This window comes from Triturus cristatus, chromosome 5_1 (assembly GCF_964204655.1).
Source record: "Triturus cristatus chromosome 5_1, aTriCri1.1, whole genome shotgun sequence".
NCBI lineage: Eukaryota > Metazoa > Chordata > Amphibia > Caudata > Salamandridae > Triturus > Triturus cristatus.
In genome coordinates this window covers 413,489,754-413,499,569 of record NC_140587.1, presented here as the reverse complement: position 1 = coordinate 413,499,569, position 9,816 = coordinate 413,489,754, and the positions used below count along the sequence as shown (strand labels likewise).

Genomic DNA, 9,816 nt, shown 5'->3' with positions numbered 1-9,816 from the left:
AGAGAAGCAAAATCAGGAGGTATCAGCGTCGTGGGCCACATCACTCTGACCCCACAATACGGTTTCATTTTATACAAACAACACAAAAACCACACCCGCAAGGCAACCCGCAATCGAAAGTAACAGCACGTGCTCCCCGAATGGGGGACCCCAGCCATCCACAGGAGTCTAAAGAGGGGGAGGGGAACAGATCGAGGACTGGGGGAACTCCGTGCTCGGGGCTAGGGAAAGGAGTCAACTAAGGGGACGGGGCTGGTGAGGCCGCAGGCAGCAGTGGTGGCGCGCAGATACCCCCGCGGTAGGCGTTCCAGGGGCCCCATACTTTCACCCATGCCCCAGGCTTACCCCTCGCCACATACACCACCTTTTCTCGGAACATGCACCAATCCATGTGTTCTTTCCAGGCCGACACCGCCGGGGGCCTCTGGGATCCCCACAGTTGAGCAATGTCACGCTTAGCTATCATATATCCCAGAGTCACCCATCGCGTCTGCGGAACCGAGTAGTCAGTTGGTTCCCACACATTCAGCAGGCATCTCCTCGCTTCAGGCAGCAGCGCGACATGCGTAACCACTCGCAGGACCTCATGCACACCACGCCAGAATCGCTCCACCTTCGGGCATTCCCACAAAATATGCAAAAAAGTCGCCAAAGCACCACACCCACGCTTACAGAACCCATCCTCAGCATAGCCCATACGCAGAAGCCTTGGCCCCGTCATGTAAACCCGATGGAGTATCTTAAGCTGGACGAAGCGAAGGCGAGCCGGTATGGCCACCTCCTTCGGAGAGGCCACCGCGGAAATCCAGTCTTCGTCGTCCAACTCCAGCCCGTCGGCAACCCAAGCCTCGCGGAGGCCAGTCAGCAAGCCCGAGCGGTCATTAATCAATTTTTTGTAAATAAGGGAGATCGTGCTGTCCGGAACGTGGCCATCCAGCACTCTATCCTCCAGGGGGGAAGACTCCGGGATGGAGGCGACGTCTGGGAAGACTGAGCCCAGCGCGTGACGGACCTGCAAGTACCGAAAGTATTCACTGCCCTGCAGCTGAAACTCCGTCTGCAGCGTCTCGAATGTTTTAAATCCCCCCCTCGTCCAGAGGTCCCCCACTTTACTGATGCCGATCGTGTCCCACTTCTCGAAGCCCTTCGAGGTCCACAGGGAGCCCAATCTCTCAGACGCGTACAACGGCGATGCCCGGGTCAAACGGTCCTTCCACCCCATAGCTGCGTTAGCCGCGTGCCATACTCGTACCATGACACGCGTAGGTCCCGTCAGGCGGGGGCCGGGCGCGCCAGAGTAGAGCGCTCGATTATAGTCGCCACCAGGCAGGAGCATCTTGTCCATTTCAAATGCCGGGTTTAAGGCGGGCCCGTAAAGGCCATGATTAATTGCAGCTAGCTGGGAGGCCCAGTAATACCGTTTAATATCCGGGAGGGCAATCCCCCCATCGTACCATGGGAGCGTCAACTTCGCCAGGGCAATACGCGGCCTCCCGTCCCAGAACAGGCGGCGCTGTAGACTCTCCACCTCACGGAAGTAGCGCGCCGGAACTAAATCCATAGTATTCTGGAGAGCGTACAGGAAGCGTGGCAACGACATCATCTTAAACAATGCCGCCCGGCCGAGCGGCGAAAGCGGCAGGCGCCGCCAGCGCGCGACGTCCTCCTTCAAGCGCTGGAGGGGGGGAAGCAAATTCCGCTCGTAGCGGGCCTCCGGGTCCAGAGTAATGTAAACCCCCAGGTACCGAAACCCCTGCGAGGCAATCTGGATCGGACAGCCCCGCGGGAGGACGGGAGCCTCCCCGGAAAGCACATACACACATGATTTAGCCCAGTTGATGACAAGGCCTGAGTTGCGGCCGAATGAGCGCAAAACATCAAACAGGACAATCAGTGATTTACGCGGGGAGGCTAGGTACAAAAGGATATCGTCAGCGTATAGGGACACGCGGTCCTCATACTCGGGGGTCCAACGGAGACCACGGATGGAAGGGTGCCACCGCAGCCACTCCGCCAGGGGTTCCAAGGCCAGCGCGAACAGGAGCGGCGACAAGGGACAGCCCTGTCGCGTGCCCCGTTCCAGCTCGAATGGGACCGATACTCTTCCATTCACCACCACCTGCGCCAATGGGCCCGAATACAACAATTTGACCCAGCTGATGAACCCCGGGCCAAATCCAAACTTCGCCAGCATAGCCCAGATGTATGGCCACTCAAGCGTGTCAAACGCCATGGAGGCGTCTAAGGACGCCAATATGGCCGGCTCCCGCACAAACGGGACACGTGCGAGCACCCCGTGCAAGCGCCGCAGATTAAGGGCCGTGTTGCGATGGGGAATAAAGCCGGACTGGTCTTGGTGGACCAGATCGCCCAACACGCCGAACAGCCGGTTGGCTAGCACCTTGGCGAGGATTTTAGGCTCCGCATTCAAGAGCGAGATAGGCCGGTAGGATGTAACCCGGTCTCGAGGTCTCCCTTCCTTGTGGATCACCACGATTGTAGCCAGACGTTGGTCCGGCGGGAGGGAGCCCAGCGAGTGGGCCGCCAGGAACATCGCACGGAGGTGGGGTGCCAGTACATCCGGTCGCAGCTTATACAACTCGATAGGGATGCCGTTCGGGCCCATGGCCTTGCCGGATGCGACCGAGCGTATGGCGAGGGCAATTTCGTCGGAGGTAGGAGCGGCATCTAACGACACCCTGTCCTCCACCGAAAGGGAAGGCAGCGCGATATCCCTAAGCAGGGCATGGGAATCCTCCTCCGAGCAGGGAGAAACCGGGGAATACACCTCGCGGAAATAATCCGCGAAACAAGAGACAATGTCTTCTGGCTCGGTGACACGCACACCATCCATCCTCTCAATCAGCGGGACCACACGACTCGCTCTCTCCTTTTTATCCAACCATGCAAGCAGTTTACCAGCCTTATCACCCACATCATACAGTCGCCCCTGTTGCTCTCTATAGAGGCCCCTGGCCGCCTCCGTGACGAGGGCCCTGTAGGCCGCCTGCTTAAGTTGTAGGACATGTAGTGCAGCATCCGTCACCCCACCCTCTAGATCACCCTCCAGTTCAGCGATTTCGGCCTCCACCCGGGTCACCTCCTCCTGCTCGCGCCTCCGGGCATGGGAAATAAAGGAGAGGGCCTCCCCTCTAAGAACTGTTTTGAAGGCTTCCCACAGGGAGATAGCCGAAGGGACGGACCCCACATTCTCATCGAAATACCGCTGCAAGGATTTAATCAAATCAGCGCGAATGGTGGGGTCGCGCAGGTACCAGGCATTGATTGGAGCTACCCTGCCCTCCCCCCTCGGGAAGACATCGACGTGCAACAGGAGCGGGGAGTGATCTGAAATACCCCGCGCCAAATGGCGCACCTCTCCTACCCTCCCAACATAGGCCGCAGGGACAAGGACATAATCAAGCCGTGAGAGGCTACCATGGGCACCCGAGTGGAAAGTGTACTGCAGCTGCGTGGGATGTTTTAAGCGCCAGCAGTCCACCAATCCCAGTGTATCTAAGAAGCCGGACAGCCACGCCTGCGCCCGGGGGAGGTCCCTAGGGGGGTGACGATCCACGGTCCCAGAAACCACCGCATTGAAGTCCCCCCCAACCACCAGAAGCCCCCCCGGAAGGTCAAGGAGGAGGCGCCCTAGGTCTGCAAAAGTCGTAGACTGTAACCCCGGTGGGACGTACACTGATACAAAGACAACTACTTTACCCTCCATTCTCCCCACTAAGACAGTGTAGCGTCCCCTCTCATCATGGCGCACCTCGTCTATTTCCAACGGGAGCGAGTTCTTCACCATGATGCCCACCCCCCGTGAGCCCGACGTGAAGCCCGAGTGGGCCACCAAGCGATAGCCACGCCGATTCATGGCACAAAAGGAATTACCAATAAGGTGTGTCTCCTGCAGAAAGACCACATCTGGCGAAAGTCATTTCAAATACTGCAGGACCACACCTCGCTTAATCCTATCCCCCAGTCCGTTAACGTTCCAGGACAATAAAGTCAGGTCCATACCCCCCATCACATACAGAAGCCATCATTCGTCCCCCCGAGAGCACCTTAAAAACACCAATACAATAAAGGGTTTGCCTTGCGGTAAAAACGAACAACACCCCACCCCAACCCACCCATCCCAACAGAACTCCCCCCTCCCTGCACCCCTGCATGAGCCCAAACAGCCCCCCCAAAGTGCAGTGTGCCTGTCGCCCCATGAATGATTAAACTAACTAGTCCCCCAGAGGAGGAGGGAGAGCCCCCAAGAGACCCCGTACCACCTCCACAGGAGGGAGACTTAACGAACAGTCAAAAATGACGACAATGTTGTCCAGAGCGAGGCCTACTATTAGTCCCTCAGTCCTGATCCGGCGAGCCCTCCCCTCCAACCGCGCCCCCCCCACCCCCCCGGCCCCGATCCCCGGGCAAGGAGTCCAACCAGTCCCCGGCCGCCTCGGGACGATCAAAAAAGTGCGTGCGGCCATCCACCTCCACCCGCAACTTAGCTGGAAAAAGCATCGCATACTTGAGGTTCAGGTCCCGTAGACGACGTTTGACTCCGAGAAAGCTCAGTCTCTGCTTCTGGACCGCTGGGGTGAAATCAGGATAGAAGTTTACGTCCATATTGTCAAGTCTGACCGGTCCTTGTTGCCTAGAAGTCTGAAGGATAGCGTCTCTGTCCCGAAAGTTGAAAATCCGGGCAATGAGAGGCCTCGGAGGGGCTCCGGCCTTAGGTCTTCCTCCGGGAACCCTGTGGGCACGTTCCACCGCAAAGAATTTACTCAGCCCCCGGGGCTGGAGATGGGTGAGAATCAGGTCCTCCACAAACAGGTCCGCCGCCGCCTCCTCACGTCCCTCCGGCACCCCGACAATGCGGACATTGTTCCTCCGGGCCCGACCCTCGGAATCCTCCAGTCGACGATCCATCAGGGCGCTCGCCTGGCCAAGCCGGCGCACCTCCTTTTGGAGGGCCGCCACGTCCACCGTAAGGCCCGAGGTGGTGTGGGCCAAAGAATCGACCCGGTCATTGGTCTTGGATAAATCGGCCCTCACCAGGCCAACATCCACGTGGACCGAGTCAATCTTTTGCGCCAGTGTGTCAAAGCGCTGGTCCACCGAGGCCTTCATCTCGGCGATAGCGCCCATGACATCTCGCAGGGTCAGATCCGCGGGCAGCGCAGGAGCATCAGTCGGGCCCTCAGGGGACCTACGCGGCACCTCGGGAGATCCCTTCTGGAGGGTGTAGCGGTCCATGCTGTTGGACTGATGGGCTGCGCCACGGCGGGTCGATTTCACCTTTGCCCGGTCGCCATCTTGCTTTGTGGACATGGTTTCAGTCCCCAAATCGTGCCAATCACCTCGGAAAAGGCCGACAAACCAGTTCACGGGCTCCGGGGGGGGCAACCACAGGTCCGCAGGACGGATCACAGCCGGTGGGCCAGCAGGGCACCCCAACGAGGCCACACCACCGCACACCGCCCCGCAACCCAACCTCGCCTACGCAGCAAGGAGGGTGCAAAAGCGAAAGTGAAAGTGCGGGGTACGCGAGTCGCCCAGCCCTGCCCGCCGCTGTTGATCACTTTGTCTCCGGATCGCCCCGCAACTCCAATCCGGGGGGCCGGCGTGGAGAAGGCCGCAAACCTCAATCGGTGCTCCCGCCGGTGTCCGAGGTCCAATTTGGAAGCGGAAAACGGGTGACACCTCAGCTCGGGCTCACCAACACAGTCCCCTCATCTAGGACAGGATATTTTCAGGATTTATGTAGGAGGTCACGGAGGTCCTCGGGAGCCTCGCACCTACGCGGCCATCTTGGTTGCGCACTAGGCTCCTCCATGTTGTGTTTTTTATCTCATATTTACACATTTGCTTTCATGCTCTCTCACCGAATTCGCTGCCTTTTTTTTATAACCCCCAAAACATTTTAATTGGAGTCGCTTATCTAAACTAAAACTAAAACACCCCAAAGGCTATATGCTTATAGACCATGAAATAATTTAGACTGCGATTAAATACTTTCATAGTGTTTCCTCATTTCACTTGCTGTTTCTAGATTATATTTCTAAGGGAAAACATACAAAATATACATAATGGCCAGGGGGAAACACTTTCCGTCTCCCTTAGAAACCACCAGACGAACTAAGGTTCCTTCAATGTTCTTTGGTTAACAATGAGACACACTGAGTCAATGCGGGGCCATCTGTGACTTTGCAGAACTACCACAGGGCAATCAACAGACTGGTTCCACTTCTTCTAAGACCCCACGGGGCACGGCTTCCAGCGTGCTCGTGCACGTCTTGCAGCGTGCTCGTGCACACTTTCATGAGAATGTGGGTGCGGCAAAGAGGGCTGAATCGACGCCCTCCCCTTCAAAATCCATACACGTGGATTTTTACACCTTTACCATTGGCCCTTTAAACCGTTATCTGTGGTTTCTGGTATCTTTGACAATAATATGAACATTTATACGAATGACACTTGAATGGACACCTGTAGTGCAGTGATGTCGAGTAATTCTGTATGTGCTCAAAAAGGTAACATTAGGTGATAATTTGGTGTTTGCAAGTGTTACGATACTTAATTTCTTTATCCAACAAATAAAATGAAAGCACTCTGGATATTGTAAAAAAAAGTATTAATAACTGGCCAGTATGAGGATCAAACGCACGACCTTGGCGTTACCAGCACCACGCTCTCACCAACTGAGTTAACCAGCCAACAGATGTACTCTTCTCATGAACTGTCACTCTTCCATAGGCCTGTCCTCCATCTCCTCACATATACTTCTTTATTATCTGCCACCCACTTTGTCCTTTTCTAGCGCCTTCATTAATGATCCATCTATTAATCACCTGAACTTGAGCTTTTAATGTTCCACAAGCCTGCATGTCTCCTTTAAACTCCTGCCTCTTAACTTATTTTGTCTTCTTTTTTAAAGTCTCCGGTTGTGGGAAGACACGTCTAGTAGTATTACACATGTTCTGTTGCCTCCCGAAAGAATATAGCCTCCATCTTGACGGACCAGACAGAAGCGGTAGATATCAGAGCTGCGTTTTCTTCCTGGTAGAGTGTATGTGCTCTTTGTCTTTGCAGCCTTTTCAGAACGTCTGTGCCTGTCTCCCATCAGCCTTACGAAGGCGCTAGTGTTTTCCCCGTATTACAACACACAGGTCCGAAAAGTGTTGATAAAAAACAATGGGATGAACAGACGGTAGCATTCAGAGATAGAAAAATTGTCATTAATTTAAGGCAGAGCCCTCAGGGTTTCCACCTCTATGCGTGCGTAGCCTACCCAGTCTGTCTAGGATTTATATTTGCATTGCTGGTGTTGATTTTATAAATCTGGGCTGGATAAACTACTCACACATAGCAACAGAAACGTCACGAGTTCTGATATCTTTGATTCTTTTCAACCTCGTTGTATTTATCTTTTTTTTTTAATACCTAAGGCTTTAAGGATCAGAACACCAGTGTGTCACCCAACAGGTATTTTGGTGCCTCTCTGGGGAGTGGGAGCGGGGGAGTGAGTGAGTGTGTGTGTGTGTGTGTGTGTGTGTGTGTAACTTTTGCAGTTTTAATACCTAAGGCTTTAAGGATCAGAACACCAGTGTGTCACCCAACAGGTATTTTGGTGCCTCTCTGTGGAGTGGGAGCGGGGGAGTGAGTGAGTGTGTGTGTGTGTGTGTGTGTGTAACTTTTGCAGTTTTAATACCTAAGGCTTTAAGGATCAGAACACCAGTGGGTCTCTAAACCGGGCGTTGTCTATGTAATTAAGGGCATGGATTAAATATGTACACTCAATTTCTGTAATTTCCATAGTGTGTCACCCAACAGGTATTTTGGTGCCTCACTGGGGAGAGGGAGAGGGAGAGTGAGTGAGTGTGTGTGTGTGTGTGTGTGTGTTTTGCAGTTTTATATAGAAACTCCACCCGAAGGTATTGAAGTGCTTTACATGAGCAAGTTACGCTTCCAGATAAATAACATAATAACTGGCACACAACCTAAACCAGCCAGGACAATTGGCTTTATCAATGTTTGTTAGCTGTTTTATATAAATGAGTAACAACAATTACATTGTTGTAACTAATATTGAACATATTTTAATTCTGAAATTATGAGTGTGAATTAAAATTACTGACTGGTAGTGGTCTTCACAGTGTCTCAATGTTGTTATGTCCACTCTATGTTAAGCATGTGCGCCCTTTTTCTCTCTACAACTCCCTCCTCTGCATATCCTACAGATAATCTCTTTCCTCTTCAGCATTTTCTTTTCACTCTCTCCCAAATGCACTTCCTCACATCTCCTTCACTACAGCACACCCCAATCACACAACTCACCTGTAAGCACCGCATTTTCTTTTACTTTCGCCATGTCAATATTGTGAAAAACTGTGTGCCTCCTTCGCACAAATTTGCACATAATCTCAATTCCCACTGGATTACATGACCATTGCGCTGTGCGTCTGTAGACAGGCCGAGTAGTGTATTACATTTTTGATCCACTGACAGACACTGTAAGAAATTTGCACTGCCTTCAACCTCAACACCAGAGCTCTCAATCGTTGCCCGTTATAAACACCTGGAGGTGACTCCATTCAAAGTATGCACTCTACATGAAAAGAATGAAGAAACACAACATTCTGAGATAGCTAATACTCTAATGGAATTAAAGTTACGTTAAATAAAAAAGAGGAACTAAATTGCTGATGTGGATTACATTTCAATGTCTGTTTAGGTCAAGCCTAGCGCAGCGCCCATGTGCTGCGCTATGGGAGGCTTCTTGTAAGCACCCTTAACTTCTCCGTGTGGGTCTGACTTCACCCACACATTGGATTGGCTTTTGCGTGTGTCTTTCAATAACGAAAGCACGCAAATGGCCAAAGGTGGGTGCATGTCCCACCTCTTTTTGTAATGTTGACTCCCACGGCGTTTTGCTCTCGGGAGCGAGCAGCGGGGCGCAGGGCGGCAGCTCCATTCCTGTGCCCGCCCCCGCCACTCCTCATGAGCTGCTTCCTGCACCTCGCGCTTGTTTGTTAATCAAGACAAGCGTGTTGAAAATCTGTACTAGCACACGCAAGAGAAATACACTGCTATGCCACATCCACCGCAGGTGTAGATTTGTGTAAACAGCCTTATCTTTCTAACATTTGGTGTTAGTTGCTGCCTACTGTGAAGGCCTTGCTTCTGTACAGAGTTGGCTCTGGTTGATTCCATGAGCTAGGGTCTCGGGATGCATACATCTGAAAACCTCACTTCAGCAAAGTAGAGGAAGTCACCGCTTGTTATCGCTACAGCTCAGAATCATAAACCCATGTTGGTGCTCTAAATAGTCATTCTAGCATAAACCCATGTCGGTGCTCTTAATAGTCATTATAGCCACTTACCTGAACTTACATATGTCCGTGATCCTCAAAGGGCACCTAATGCACAGGGTTCGCAGCATCCGCTCCAATATTATTCTTCTCAGGGACACAGTTTGTGTAGCGTTCTGCCAGTAAGTGGTAGCCTGCCTCACTGAACGAGCTTCATATCTTACCTACGGCAGGCCTTTGAACTACCTCCCTTCCCAGGCAGAATCTCAAGTCAAAAGAGACACGTTTAGGGTGGATGGTGATTTTTTTTATAAATAACTTTATTGGAATTTTCATATTTGTACAGTTACATTTCCTCTCGTGGAAACAGTATTACTTATTCTTCAGCCACTTAATGTTCACTCATTTCAGCGAACTTCGTAGCCACCTTATATGTCTTGGCTGGTGCATGTATTCCCATCAGGCACCTCTCGATGCTCCCGTGCCGTCCTCCCTGTGATATGAC

The 9,816-nt window shown here is 52.6% G+C and overlaps 1 non-coding gene across 1 annotated transcript; it reads right to left on the bottom strand.

The window, feature by feature from the left end:
• Positions 1-6,642: 6,642 nt before the first annotated feature.
• Positions 6,643-6,716, bottom strand: TRNAT-GGU (transfer RNA threonine (anticodon GGU)). The gene has a single exon. It is a non-coding gene; the product is annotated as a tRNA-Thr (tRNA).
• Positions 6,717-9,816: the final 3,100 nt, after the last annotated feature.